This window comes from Macrosteles quadrilineatus, unplaced genomic scaffold (genome assembly GCF_028750875.1).
Source record: "Macrosteles quadrilineatus isolate MER2022 unplaced genomic scaffold, UCM_ALF_1.0 Scaffold_9__3_contigs__length_116548681, whole genome shotgun sequence".
Classification (NCBI taxonomy): domain Eukaryota; kingdom Metazoa; phylum Arthropoda; class Insecta; order Hemiptera; family Cicadellidae; genus Macrosteles; species Macrosteles quadrilineatus.
In genome coordinates, this window is record NW_026542602.1 from 40,957,807 (window position 1) to 40,974,431 (window position 16,625).

Sequence of the window (16,625 nt, forward strand, 5' to 3'; positions counted from 1 at the left end):
TAGTCACTGTATGATTGTTTTTTTGTTCTAAGGAAAATAAGTTTGCTATTCAGTTACCTACACAGACTATGCTAGAACTTAAAAGGGAAAATAGTTTGCAGAGTATTGTATGCTATTATCCAACAGTAAAATACTAAGTAAATACAAGATAATTTCCAACATATTTCCCCCCTTTTTAAATGAATCTTCTGTCTTTGAACTCAAATTGAATTGCACTAGGGAAAATCCAACAGCATTTTGTAAACCCCAAAATAATAGTTAAATAGTTTCAGAGAAATCTTTCAATTACTACCACATGTTAATCTTTAAAACGCACATTTTACTCTATAAATAATTTAGATTTTATTTTCATCAACTGCAATTCAAGTGCACTAGTTCAAAGCATCAAATAGTAAACAAAACAACTTGCTAAGCTTCATTAGTTTGTGAGTACATAGTTGACAGTTTCAGTTAGACCATGAGCTCATGCTAATTGTTGGGCGTCAACTAAGTTCAATATGATTACTCTCGCTTCCTCTTTACACACTGGGAGAATTTAAATTGCTCGTTGAAAAAATTAATGTGATATTAATCTTGATGGAAAACATTGCAAACACATTCCATGGATAGTTGGTGAACTGAGTAAAAATTAAATTAACTGAAAATTAGCACACCAAAAAATATAAGCTGATGTTTTGGATCATTGAAAGCAAACTGATTAAGGTAAGCTTTTTAAACCGGCTTAAGGAGTTGAAATCTTTACAGGCTATAAACGAATAATTTCTGTATTAGGGTAAGCAATATAACATGGCTACAACTCCAATTGTTTGTAAAACTTATTAAAATGCGTGTTAAAAAAAAATAAATATTGACCACAATAATTAAATGTTTTTTTTTTACTTTTTAAAACTCTGGCAAATAAAGAACATAAGCTATACCAATAATGAACAATCTATATACACCAACGTCTATGACTGACGACTGACATGCAAATCCAACTAATTCCTAATCCATGTATTACGTTGGGTAGAAATAATCTTGAAATTCCTCAGAATGATGGTTGCAAAGAAATTTGTAAAAAAAATACTAAGAGTTTATTAAAGCAAACTGTGGCATAAAAAAGAGTTCAAAAACGGTATCTAACAAATTCTTAACATGGTGAACAAATAGTATTAGAATAAATATTTTATGCTTGGAACCATATCCTATTAATCTCACACAAAAAGATTAGTAATATTTTGAGTTCATCCAACCACATTTCCCCCCTGAAAATACGGCTGCCTCCCGAAAGCCACGAATGTTATTATGGCTATAAGCTGGGGGACGTAAGCCACGACTGCTGTCAGGGTGGCAGTTCACAGGGAGAACGGGAAATTTAAGCTCCCTGTTTTTATTTATTACACATCCCCGTGTGACCGGAATCTATATATTAATAGGCAATCATGTTTCTTTATTTTATTCTTGGAACCATCCTATTAATCTCACACAAAAAGATCAGTAATATTTTGAGTTCATCCCCCCTCCCCCCCCCTGAAAATACACATCCCCGTGTGCCCGAAATCTATATATTAATAGGCAATCATGTTTCTTTATTTTATTCTTGGAACCATCCTATTAATCTCACAGAAAAAGGAAAGTAACATTTTGAGTTCATCCAACCACATTTCCCCCCCCCCTGAAAATACACATCCCTGTGGGACCGGAATCTTCTATATATTAATAGGCAATCATGTTTCTTTAAAACCTTTTTTCTCTACTTGTGCGCATCGCAGGGAAAGTCTACGCATACTGTTAGAAAGATATTTCCCTGTATATGTGCAGAATACCTTTATAAATTAAAATATGCTCAAAAATAAGCACACAAAATTATCATTCCATAAAAAAAATAACATGGCCCATATGGGTTGCCATGCTGGTGACAAAATAACAGCGTATTATAAACAGAAAATCAAAACAAATAAAATAAATTCCAATCACATTTTTTCTTTACAACAAAGGGGGGAAACGGTGAAGTCTGTACATTACATATATTTGGTCGAGTTTTTGACCACTGGATAACCTCCAGTTGCAGTAAATTTATAAATCAACATAAAAACTAATAAAAACTTTAGTCAATATTACCATCCAAGACACGTGTTAACAGTTACCGTATGTGTTATTATTAAGCATGTGCCATCGTCAACAAAGTGCGAAGACAATAGATTATTGCGGTGGTAGAGTGGAGCGACAGAAGTTGGCTGCAAGATATCTAATTGAACCTTGACTCTGTGATTTGATACGACAGCCACAACAACTGGTATTATTAGATGATGACCACCAGACAGTATAATATACTGTATAGCATCTTTACCCGCGGTTCGCAATGTGGTACAAGTTTTAAAAGATTAAGTTATTATTACAAAATGATTGTGACGGTGGCGTCGTCCTGTAATCCAGTTAGGTAAGGCCCAAGATGTATCGAGTGCTTTTACTTCATGCATCTTGGGTAAGGCCAACTAGGAGAACAATAATTGTGGATATTTATAGGCACTGTGGATGAGATGCTCCCTGGTGTGGATTAACGTCCACACTAGTGAGTACTACGACTATCCGCTGTACTATCCTGATAATTTAGACCAATTCGTTAATTACAAGGGGAAAACCGTGGTTCGGATTCCACTAGAACTGTAGGTCCCTTGGTTGCCATTAACTGTATGGCCTATTTTATTAACAGCTGTGTCCAAGGAATATTTCGGCCTTAACTAACAAGGCTACAAGATCGTGCCACTCATCCTACACTCATATTTGGGTAATAATTAATATAATTGATAATTTAAAATGTGACCTGTAACACTAACTACAAAATACAGCTATCATTGCCTATGTAAATAGAATTTGACAGGTTTTCCAACATTAATGTAGATATAAAATAAATAAACAAACTTGTTATACAGAATAGTCTACCCAATTTGTCTCAATAATATGTGTAGCCTAACAACTTAAAATAAAAATTAATAGAAATCCCCAGGAATATAGAACCATAGCTTTTCTCAAATACAAGCTGTTTCACTAATTTATAATGGCCAGTATAGGGAATGTTTATGTTTACACTTTTGTTATATCTGTTATTACCATGGCAATAGACATGACTTTGGTTGCCACACACTAATGCCGTGGTCTTGTATTAGAGCCTATGATAGAACAGTATATGGTATGAATCATCGACATAAACAAATGACGCCTCTTTTGTCCCTAATAGCTGTAACAGCTGGTTTGATAGTTCCATATAATTTTAATCAAATCATGTTTAATACCCAGCAGACATAATTTGCCAGTGACATAATTTGTTTACCTTATGATCCATACCGGTTCTGCTCTAATATTCGTGGAAACCCCACAACAATACCAAAGTATATTGTGGCTTCTTATTCTTATTTCTTGTTCTTGTTTCCATGGAAACAAAATGTTAAATGACTCATTAGCATATGGTCTAAAAGGGCAAATACATGCCATAAAGACCTTAAATTACACAGGTTTTCTAAACGCATGCCTGGTTACATTCGTAATAAAATTCATCGGGACATCTTTGAGATTCTGTCAGGGAGTATCCAGCTCCAAATTAATGTAAAAATAGAAATATAAGTAGTGATAGCGTAAAACTTATTATTGGACTCCTCAGAAGTTGGCACCGATTGTAAGGTCTAGACCAAGGACATTAGGTTGCTATTATTGTCATTTTAACAGATAGTCCATGAGGGGATACTGTGTTGTGTTTACTTATATAGTGTTTCATCTCCGGAATCAGAATCAGTTTTGTATCAGTTAATCTTTGTTTTAGTAATTGTCGAATTGGCTAAGATTAGAATTGTTTTGTGGTAATAATGTAAAACAAATCTTTCACCACTTCGACACACCTTTTTGAACGCTTAAGCATAAGTGTAGATGTATAAAAAAGTGTTAAGACATATCTATATAATTAATATACCCCCACCGCAGCAAACCTGCAAACTTAGCGAATGTCCGTTTGCCTGATTGGATTTAGGCCTACACTAAAATGTCTCCATAAAAATATGACATTTATTCCCAATTTAAATAGAATTAGTTTAATTTATAATCCAGCCCCTCTCCCCAAATGTTTAATTTATATCTATAGTGCACTTTCAAAGATCCGATAATGTTGTCCATCTTTATAGTGGTTTTAATGTAAATATTGTGGTTTGTGTACCAGTTGCAAATGGAATTTTAAACAGCCTAGATTTAGTGATAATTGTCACCTGTTTGAGGTAGGTAAACCAGCACTCGGGTTACAAATCAACGATTAACAAATTTATATTATTTAGTATGTTTATTCGCTTAGTACAGTTACTAAGCGAATAAACATACTAAAAGACAGTTCTTAAACAAGCGTAATCTTAGAAAGGTAAACCTAGGACTTTCCAAACTATGCAAGGGTTTATCATTTTATTAAATTTGAGTAATAACAAATTATAAATTACGTTGCGTACGTACTGTACGTATACTGACGTTCAAATTATTCTAATCTAGTAAAAACTATACATGCTGATGCTTTGAACTTGAAATAATTCTTTTTAGTTATCATTTATTGACACGAAATTACTTGTTTTACATTTACAATATGTTTATCTGATAATAACGTACCTTTTTAAAGAACCAGTCATCTATACGTCTTCTTGAAAAAGGAATTAAATAATTAAATTATGGCTCCCAATTTAACTATTACTGTTTTGTAAACAACGTACGAACACATTGATACTGTTGATAAATAAATAACCTATCAGCTGTTTAAGATCATATATCGAACATTCTCCTTAATAAAGTTGGCAGCATGGATCAGATGTAGGCTGTGTTTAGAGTTTTCTCTAAGTGCCTATATGTTTTCGGCTTAGGTTACTTATTATTTAACCAACTTTTAAAATCATTCTAACGAAATAAACTAGCCCTTTTAGGCAATTAATTTATTGACCACTGAAATTACAATACAAGTGTAAAAAGTGATGTTGCCAAAATTTACACTTGAATAAAAAATATTTATTAACCCTGTGAAAAACCTTTTTACTTCATACTGCAGCAAAAACAGCCTTTTTTATACATGCGTTGCGTATAAAAAATCTAAAGTAGAATTTTTACTCCCTGGGGGGTAAAGATCAGCTGTTGTAAACAATTGTAAATTTCGATTGTAGCAGTCGCATGGATCGAAATTATCCACTGCTTGATAAATTAGATAACGTTTTAGCTTGTTGTTGCATTATTTTCAATAGTTTGAAATATTTATGGTATAATGTAAGTCACACGACTAAATTATTGAATCACTTACTAAACATCTGCTTACTGTATTTACATTAGCAGAACTAAAATCAAGCAGCAAGTCACTTTAAGATAAGTTTTACATGTAGTTTGCATGATAAGGATTTTAGTTTTCTAACTTAGCTGATTAGTTAATTATGCAATATGACGTAAAATATAGTTCATCACACGAACAAAAGTGTCTTTTTCAACCATCGCTCATATTTCCGTAAAATTTAAGTTCATATCGAAAAGAGTCACTTTACGCTCTAGCGTACAAAAAAATAAAAGCCGTGAGGATTTTAGAATAAAATACAAAGTTTACCTGCAGTATTTGAAGTCAATTAGAAATCATACTTTCTTTAAATACCGAAGAAACACTTAAAATTTTAGATGAGCCTCCATAAAGGATTCTTTATAAAATAATCAAGCTTCAAATGAAAACCATGCACATTTGCACCTTTTTTAAACAGTGAAGGTTATGTAGTTGTGGAGATCAAGATATAAATGAGAAATGTACAAATGAGGCATATTACAGTATCAAGTACTTCATCACTAACTATGCGTAGGCCAGATGTCCCACTTAATCTGTCACACACATTCACTCATCCACATACCACATATCAAGATGTCTGCTATACAGTACACTGCATGCTGTATAGTGTGTATGTTGCTATGATTTTCCGTTTGTTGCTAAACTTTTATCAACAAAAATATTTTAATTTTCTAATTTTTCACAAATTTGTTTTAAACATTACAGTGAAAACTATAAAACTTCAGCCCCAGATATAACTTCATTCTTTAGGAAAAAAAATCATTTTTAAATTATCATAAATGTTGTTTCAACTAAAAGAATTTAATTTAAAGTGGTATAATTTAACACATAATGTGTGATATAAGTTTCATATATGAGACTAATTTAATCCTAACACCACATACACTCCCCGTTCAAACCTTATGTGTAATGTAAACATGAAAACAATGTTCTTACTACTAAGAGTATTTGAGTGAAAAATAAGTAAACAGATAAACTAATTGTTGTTATTACTTTTAAATGCAAGTTTGACGAAATATACAAAAAATCGCATGTCAACGTCTAGGTAAATTATTTACATTAGCAAACAAATTCTGGGTATAAGGGAATTATTTATCATGGGATGTAGAAAAATGCTTCAGTAATCTAACTATTAAGACAGTGGTTTTTGGCAACACATGAGGGGAATGAAATCTAAAACATCTCCCGCCAGATTTCAAGGTCGGCGAGATTGGGTGGTCTACAATTCTGCCAACAACAGCTGATAAGCATTTGCATTTGCCACCGCAATGTTGTCGCCAACAATCAAAACAAAACAATTGTAGTTGTGGACATTGTGGTTCAAGTTATTGTGATCGTTGGTTCAGGTTCACCCGGTTCACCATACATCACGGGCAATGTCATGGTATCAGCTTTGGATACTGATCGTAGACTCTTTATTCTGTTGTCAAATATAAACCTTTGTTTGATGAGTATTTGAGGGGTTTTTTTACGCTTATTGGTGATGTTTAGTGTGAGGATGGGAACTGAATCTTTTTTACGGCGAATATCACATACACATTTTATTCTTTGGTTATAGCATAGGTGAATTAGAGGAGGCTCTAGTTATAGTAAGAGAGGTCTAGCATAAGCTTTCAAACATGTTAGCTGATCTTAGTAAAATGTATATAAGAAAAGACGCAATCAATCTTTACGAAGAAAATATTCTAAGATAGTTTTCAGCTGAATCATTATGGAATAATAAGCAAAGTGTTTAGTTAGGATAATGAACGTTTGTGTTTTGATTAATGCTATTTGTTTATCGTTTATTTTTACAAACTTTTTGGACCATATATATTCAAACGCTATTGCTTATCCTCTGGTAACAGTAGAAAATCATAAAGCACACAATATAGCATTGCCCTACATAAATAAAAACACAGCTGACATAAGCACACTCAAACGTCACCAGTATTGAAACACGCTTCAAAACAGACTGATGATTTTTACGATGTCACCATTTAGGCTTAACTCTTTAGCTACCAGTAAGCAACTGATTGTGAAAAGAACGTTTTGTTGAATTAAAATTGCTTTAAAATCGGTGAAATCGCCAATAACTAGTAGTACAGAACAAAACGCCCTCCACACAAACAAACCCGAACCATCCATAAAACTGTTTTCAGCTGGTCCATGAGAATGAAAGCTATGAAGAAATGCTTAATCAATTCTTTTAGACTTCGTTTTGACTGAAATGATATAGTACGATGTTTATAAACCACTTGACAGATGAAGAGTAAAATACCAGAACTGTCTGACGCGTGTCTATCAACAATCAACGACATTTGACACGCACACTAAGACAGACAGATACACACAGATACACTCACACAGACCAGGACACACCCACACATCCAGAAGAATAACTTCAGTACCACAACTAGACAAAAAGATAAAACTTTTGATTAAAAAAAAAATATATTTCTCTATTTACACTGTTTGAGTGAACGTAATGCAAATTATTCCACAATGCACCGATGTAAACATAAATTTAACTATTAGAAACCATATATGAATAACATTTAGAAATACTAATTCGATTTCTAAAATTCACTTAAGTGATGAAAGTAGTTTAAAAACGCTAAACATATACAAGGAACAGAAAATATGGACACCGATGACTATTTTTCTGATTTAAATGTTACAAGTACGGGATTTTTGGTGAGTAAAATTAAAGGATGAAGGTTGTAAAAATAAAAAATGAACTTAAGGCTTGTAAAGGAAAAGGCAGACAGAAGGTGTTGTACAATGTGCTTCTGGAAGTAATGTTAGTGAGTGTAGCATGTTGTAATCACCACCACACGCTGACAACTGAGAAAAGAATTACAAAACTTTCAATTCAAAACCGCGGCTAAAAGATTTCTTAACTTCCTCCACTTCTGAATTAGTCTTGGGCAATTACTGCATACAACTGATGAACTTATCAGAACTTTACCGAGTAAATAAAAGAAATTAATTAGAGGTTTTAATAGAGAAAACTCTGAAGTGGAAAGACAGTTTTCTTCAGCCTATATAGTTCTTTTTTATTCTAGATAAGGCGAACAATTGGCGGGATTTGAACCCGTGACCGAGGTTTTGAGCTCTTACCACAAGACCAACCGCCATCCAAATAACTTATAATAATGGTCTGGATTAACTTTATATAAACAAAATTACGTGGTGTTTTAAGTTAATTTTAGATAAAAAAACGTATGTTTTACGGGATTAAACCTTTTTATCCAGAATCACTCCAATATATCATTTTAAGCCAGGTAGACATTGACACTAACATTTAAAAGGTTAACATGGTTTAACGTCCGCGGTCAAAGATTTACATAGAAAATTCCACTGGCTTGGATAAAAAAAATATAAAAAAACCCTCAGAATTTAGTGATAGGCTAACTGACAAGGTAAGAAGTTACTCATACAACAGACATGAGTCAGTTTTAGACTGCGAAGGAATGTTGGTGGTTATCTATGCTTAGTCTGCTGAAATAGATTCTTGTAACAGCACTAAGTAAGTCTATTAATATTTGTAGTTCTCACCTATGATTTTATATTACGAAACATGGGATAGAGAAGCTGACAATACAGCAATTTTTGGAAAAATATGGTAATTTAGATTTCATCTAAGTTTTCAGAGTCTGTTACGTACTTTAGTTTTCGTGTTGTGGTTTAATTGTTTAGTAACGATCAACAATCACTTTATCTCTATATTGTACTTTATCTGTATATTTTTGAATCTTTCAATTGTATACTAAAATACAATATTTCACATATTGCATATTTTAACGGATTCCAATCGTAGTTCTTGTTATTTTCTCACACGAACCTGCATTTTTTAAGCACCATGAGTTTTCCACCATCGTATTAGTTTTCCAAAACCGATTGAAAACTACACAAAAGAGTCGAGACTTAAAAGGGGGTTTCTAATGGTACTAATGTGGTCTAATGTTAAACTAGAATTCTTTTATTAATTTCCCGGCGTTTAACCTAGCCCTATCCTTAGGTGCCTTCAAAGGGTATGATGTTAAACCTGCTGATCATTGCAGCCCCTATATTGACTATCCAACGCCTTCCTTTTAAATTTTGTTATATCTTTTGGACTAAATACAGGATGTTTCCAAATTGTCTGGACATATTTTGTGGACCTTTCCCTTGGGCTAGGATAAACATAAAGTGCCACATATTTATGGGTCTAAAATTTCAGATTTCTGTCTGTCGGTCTGTTTGTGATTTTTTAACATTATTTTATATCTTAAGCAATTTTTAAGATAGAAACTTCAAAGTTGGTATAAATGTGTAGTTTAGAAGGCAAAAAGAGCTTTAAAATATCGTTCCAATATCCCAAGCCGTTTTAATATGGCGGTCATTTAAAACCTTTAGAGCCAAATTTCCAGAAAATCGTAAAAATTAAGAACATTGTTTTTATATTAAAAAGATAGAGAATTTAAATCCAAATCAAACGAGACCTTGTTTGTTAAACTCATATGACAAACACCCAAGTTTTCAGTTTTTTCCACCCACATTCGGTTGGAACGCAGTTTAAAAGGATTACCAAACTGCTCCTAAGTTAGGTCCTATCGTCCTATTAAAACCCACAAAATATGTCAAGGATATGGCGAAACACCCTGTATACTTTAAATGGAAAATTACCTGATAATACGTGAATTTTTTTACTTATACGCACAATTGTGACGTTTACTTGAGAAATCTAGATATATGTCAGGAATCTGCCAGTCCATTGATAAACTGGACGTGCTGGTAGTCGGGTGATGAGACACGTTACGCAGAGACCTTGAGACAATCACGTTTACGGTATTTCTGCGTTAGCAAAACGCACATAGGGAACTCAGAATGAGGAAACCCAACGAGAATTAAGTGCCAAATGGTCTGAGAAGACCGGTTTGACTTAAAACGAATTCCTGTAAAATAAAAAAGTGTTTCAGTTGTCTTAAATGTCTTTAAATAAATGTCGAAACTCATTTTACGTGTTTCACGAATGAATTAGGGAGTATTTTGCTCGGCAGTCATACGATTTACTTTTAATTTCTACTTGAGGGGAAAACATGTGATTCTAAGATATATCTCCACGTATAACAATTGCAAATAGTTAGTTATAAGATATTTGAAAAAGCACCAATAGCTTACAAAATGTAATGGAAATCGATCTTCTACAGACAATAATATATATATATCAAATTCAGTATAGGTGCTAAAACGCCGAAACCTCAGACTGTACCTAAATATGTATAGAAGTAATTATTGATACCAAAAACCTAGCAGTTATTACCAAAATAAATCTGGCACACGTGCTTACACAAACGCATGCTACGAACCCTTCGCACTCAAACACACGAAAATCGCTTGTACGATTTTTTTTACTCAACAATATGAAACTGGCTTTACTCTTTCCATGTATATAACCTTACTATTTTAGTGCCCTCCTTTGGTATACGTAGCTTTCCAAGTCATAACTTTGGTGAAGGATCAGTGGTCTTATAACCACAAAATCAGTGGTCCTATACATTAAAAATAATAATATTTAGAGACTGTAGATTGGGTAATAACACAAAAAAGGTGATTTGCGATGGCTTACAAGTTAGGCTAATATCTGAAACGCTATAAAAACAACTCCGTCTCCGTGAGTATGTAAGTGCAACGAATTTGAAGTAAAAATCGTGATTTGCTAAATTTTTAGCCTTACAAAACTACGACATAAAAAAGAACTCTACTGCGATAAAAGTGAAACATTTTTTTATAATTTGCTGCGATACATAATCGTCATAAAATAATCGATGGTCAACACAGAAACTACAAAATTACAGCAAACAATAACAACTACTGGTAAAGAAAGTACATACCGTATAAGTTGTTACTGAGATCACGTCCCCGCTGTAAACCACTACAGACCGCACAACCTACAGTGTACAGTGGCGAAGCACGGCGCGAACTGACTGTACAGCGGATCTACACGTGCGCGCAGTAGCTATCACACGCGCGTCAATCCCGTCATATTGGGATTTGAATCCCGGGATGTGTGTCTATATATGGCAGGAAATGTTGGAATACCGTATGTGAGAAATATTGACAAGGGGTTATTCAATGAGATGTTACGATTTTAAGTTGGTAGCACAGTTTTCTGGATGCACCCAAGTTCGGATATCGGGGATTTAAGACTAATCCCGGGACATCCTAGTTATGGCGGGTGTGAATGTAAAAATAATGTATTTGATGCATTGCTAAAGGGAATTCAGTGAGAGGTTACAATTTTAAGTTGGTACCACTGTTTTCTTGTGCACGATAAAAACATATGTTTTATAGTTGCGCGCGTTAATTGCTTTGGGATATCGGGATTTACAAATAATCTCCTGATGACCTATGCCATATACGGCAGAAGGTCTAGAAGGTCTGTTTGTATAATGCATTTGGTAATGGTGATTTTCAGAAGCACAACTAATCATATAGACTTTGAGAAATGCAAATGTGTACTTCTCATACTAGTATAACTTCTGAAAATATTTTAAGTTGTGTTTTAATTTATGTTTGAAGACCCAAAGACGTCTAAGTAATCTAAAACGTTATAATTAATGACTTATAAACGTTATATCACAGTATAAAAAATGGAATTTACCTCGTTTAGTGTTACAAATCACCTGTCAGGAAACATGTTTTCTTACATCTGATAATATAAACACTCAGTAAATCCAATCAATGAATCCCGTTGTGCGCATCAATCTATTTCCTAAGAAACAAATTAATATACACGCTAATTTACTACTAGTGATTAAACTTCTGCAAGTCGTATAACTATATACCAGTATTTAATGGTTAATCATCACACACTGAAATACAAATTTTAATTAGGTTAAGTAAAAATAAAGTCAAAACAATGTTAAAAAATGTCTCTAATATCCTTATTGTAAGACGTTATTTTGATTAAATTTTACCTAATTTACAACTAATCGTATTTGATTATAGCTTCAATAGAAACTTTCCAAATAAAATTTAAGAGTAAAAAATAGGTTCAAAAAATCATTTTGACGTTGGTTCTAAATGTTACTATAGTAAAATAATCTCAATACTGTTCCACTGACAAATTTCGAATTCGTCGAATAAACATTCAAGTTATCTTTAAAAAGAAAACTTCTTACTTAAAGGATACTTCAGAGAGTAATTCTATCTAGTTAATAAAACTGTTTTAAACAGTAAAAGCAATATGAAACTACTCCAACATCCTAAAACAAGGAATAACTAACAGAGCAATAAATACCAACCACTTACTAACAAACACAACTTATTGTTTTAGAGTACTTCCTAAACAATTACTAAAAAATAAAAAGTTACAAAACAGTTAAAAAGTTAAAGTCAGAATAGTCAAGCACATGCACACAGTCCAACTACGAACCCCAACTGAACTTCTGCTTCCTGAGAACTGCAGACTTAGGATCAGCTGATTAACCGTTGGTCAAGTCCGGTTTGGACCAAAACATATGGTTTTTACACAAGTTTAATTCCAGATGAGACCGGTTTAAAACGTGGCGAGAGAGAGTTAAATAATTGGCATTTCCTAATTAGTGAGTTTTACATGTTTAAAGTGCTAAAATGTTAAGCCTGTCAACAAGGACTTGTTCAATAATACTATTATTACTACATTTAATACCAACGTTTCAAGATATGCTTGGGGAAGAATACTGTTCCACAAATCAAAATTATCATTTTCAAAATAATATTGCACAGAATAGTCTTATTTACCACTTTCTCGTCGCAAATCTTTAATTATTGTTCATACTTTTTAGGACTTGTTTCTAAAAGTAGTATATATAGAAATAATAATTCTAATTGAATTTAGTCTTTGACTGCGTATTCTTTAAATTGTATTCTATGTACTGTACTCTTAACTGCACTTCTAGTTCTTAACTTTTTATAAAGTTCTAACTTTAAATGTTTTTGTCTGTTAAAGTAGACTTTTAAAAGCCGTTTGCAGTGGTTAGTCATGACTTTTAACTTATCAATTCTCTCTAAATATGTCACAATATATCGTGATGAAAATAAAATATTTTTAATGTATATTCATTTTAAACAGTGATAGGTACTAAAATGATTAATACTGCTTTTTTTATTATAATTAAATATTTACTCTCTGTACTTAAAAGTGACTTACAAAATCACTTATACAAAAGCCACCAAGGAAATGGACATTTTAACTTTGTGAACGTAAAAAAAGTGTGGATTGTATTAAAACCCTTCTTTCACACCATGGACATCGTAAACACATCTACAACATTTATAAATTATTCAGTTTTTAGTTTGACCAATACTCAAAACCTTACATTGTTGCAGTTATAAGTAAGCAGTGTGAACAAGTAATACAATACATAACGATAGTTTCCACATGTATTCACATGATAATCTATATTATTAAAAGAATTTCTTTGGATTTTTGTGGGCAGCAAATTGACCCCTAAATACCTGTTTTATTGGCATATTGGGTATCAATTTAAAGCTCTTATACTCTAGAAGTGCCTTTTGCTGGTTTGGATTAAATCCCGTGAAAGCCCTTCGTCCTATAGGCTTTTAAATTTCAGAGTTTGTGCTGAATTCCGTTGTCAATCATATGAAATTTTTTAAGTTTACATTTTGCTTACATCAAAACAGATGGCTATAATACACTTTTGTTTACATCCATATGAAAATGGGGCTATCATACAGCTGGAGATGTTTTAGTGAATTCAACTAAAATATTGTAATGTTATTTGTAGCCTATAAAATGTAAATAAAAAATTACTTACGTTAGATTTCGTGTTATGATAGGATTTTGTATTATATGTTTAATTGATGTTTTAATAAATTCAAGTAAAATATTGTGATATTATGTATTTAAAATGTAAAGAAGAAAATAACTTTAGATTTTGTGTTTTCATAGTGTTGCATTAGTATTTGTAATAGTTCTAAGATGCCTCAAAGAGATCGTACACTCAATGAAAATAATAGGGATATGATGAGAAATAATCGTTTTCACCCTTATCAACTACCTATGTATAAAATATATTGCATATTTTGAAATCACGAAGTGACGCTGCATGCTAGTACTGTAATAAATTTGTTTGTATTAGTCGGTATTTTTTTTGTGATAACTAATGAAGAATATACAGGGGTGGCAAAAATTCCCGGAACAACCCAATATCTTTTTCCAGGTTCCACTTACACAATTGAAAGTTTGCAAATTGTTTATGGGTATAAAAAACTACTTTTTATAATATGGCTGATTTTCACCTCTGGGGGACGGCCCGCCAGGAGTCGGTGAAAAATCTTAATGTAAGCATGGGTTGCTATGCATATCATTTTAAAGCTCTTAATGAGACAAACATACACAACGACATAATAAAAATGAAAAATGGATGACCCTGAAAAAAGTTATGGCTGTTCAAAGTTTTGATATGCTGCATGTTAAATGAGCCTTATTCTAAGTTTAATTTATTTTTACATGTTCCATGTATTACACGTTCAACTCTGCAAATTGTTTACGGGTATAAAGAAGTAAATCCTTCCTCCTTTAAAATATCTGTAATCATATTTGTAAACAATATCCCAAAGAAATTTTAAGTTTAAAAACTACAACAAAACTGCATCAAAAATGTTGTATAATTAACTGTATCGTCACTTGTTTACAAGTAAAAGCATTCGTAGTGTATAAACAGAGAGGAAACCATCCCCATGACATTTTTTCATATTGCCTCTGAAGACAACATTTGCAAGGCGTGTTTTTGCTTGTCGAGATGTCACGGCCGATAGGGCTTCATTCACACTTTTTTACATTCCGCTCCCCCCCCCCCCAACATTCCCAACAGCTAAATGATGTAATCCCATATGGCACAGGAAATATCAATTAATTACAATATCAGTCGGTTTCCTCTAGGCTGTACATCCCAATTAGACAAGTTTACACTAGTTTTTATATGCGTGTGGCAGAAATATTTGTTTTGTTTGTACTTGGTTTTTAACATGTAGATGAGTTAATAGTGTAGCTAAGTCAATGTATACTGTTTAGAAAATCTTTTAGGTGTTTGAATTGCTAGGTTATACACGAAAATCAAATTTATTGATAGAATATCGAAATTTTATTTAATATTTTTTAGCCTCTGGATAAAGTTAAAATTTATAAATAAAATGGGTTAAAATAACTAAACTACTGTAAGATGTTTCCGTTAGACGATCACTAATTTAAAAATTTAAGGTCCATTTTCAAGTCGGACACCAAACAAACAAAAATCCCTCTTCATAACTAGTGTTGTTAAAAGTTATCACATGCACATACACAAACATGAAAGCAAGGAAAAACATTTAACAACTTTGTTTCCAATTAATGTTGTTATTGATGACTTGTGGTGTAATCGGCTGATGGTAAAGATAGAATAGTATATTTCGTACCTAGGGCCGAAAATGAGGTTTTGCCGGCTCGAGATAGTTTTTAAGATTCACTGCATTTAAATCGATCGAGAGCTGCAAAACCATTACGGCCCGTGGTACGAACGCTATTTTTCACCACACTTTACCCTATTACCACTATTCACCACTATAATAATGCACACTGATAGTCAACACAACTACAACTTTAAGGTTATGCGAAGAAAAAATTTGAGGATTCAGCAAAAATAAAAATAAATAGTTGCTAGGCAACTGTGACAATAACACAATTCTATTGCAATGCTATGGATTTTGATTGTGTATTTAAAATGCATTCATGTTTTAAGTAAGTAAGCAGGCAGCTGATTTTGCGGCCCCGGGCTGTAAAACCTGCTCGGTCCCCAAATTACGATGACAGCTGGCATGGCCAGCAAAACGTAACTTTCAGCACAGAAAACATACTACTATAGTAGTATGTTTTCTGTGCTTTCAGCCACCAATTAACGTATGTAATACAGCCAAAAACATCATAGTGTGTTGAAAAAGAATTTTTAACATCCTCATGTTAGACTTCAAAATCATCCTTTAAGTTCTAAACCAGTGGTAATGTACCGGAAGTAACAGAAACATTTGACAGGACTACAATTTTTTTTAAGTTAAAATATAATAATTTTTTTAGGATTTGTTTTCAGGTATCTGATATTTTATTAACCTAAATTCAATTGGCTGCAAACATTTTTGTTGAAATTTTTTGTAAATATTAAAGGAGTGGCAATAAAATTAGAACAAGCCTAATAAATGTACATAACCTAATTATTGGTCGATCGTTAAGTTGTGCAACAATGAAACTATAACAATACTAGTGAGTGAGCCAAGAGGTAGGCCAGCTTTTGGTTATTCAACTTCA

The 16,625-nt window shown here is 32.7% G+C and overlaps 1 protein-coding gene across 3 annotated transcripts in view; it reads right to left on the reverse strand.

The window, feature by feature from the left end:
• Positions 1 to 16,625, reverse strand: part of LOC129001961 (excitatory amino acid transporter 1) — a 69,410-nt gene that overhangs the window by 36,958 nt on the left and 15,827 nt on the right. The window contains exon 1 of one of the 3 annotated variants that reach the window (XM_054429412.1): positions 11,176 to 11,266. The exons of the other annotated variants lie outside the window; for them this stretch is intronic. The gene's annotated coding sequence lies outside the window, so the exon portion shown is untranslated. Of the gene's footprint in view, positions 1 to 11,175; positions 11,267 to 16,625 lie in introns of those variants that run through there. 3 annotated transcript variants of the gene reach the window in all.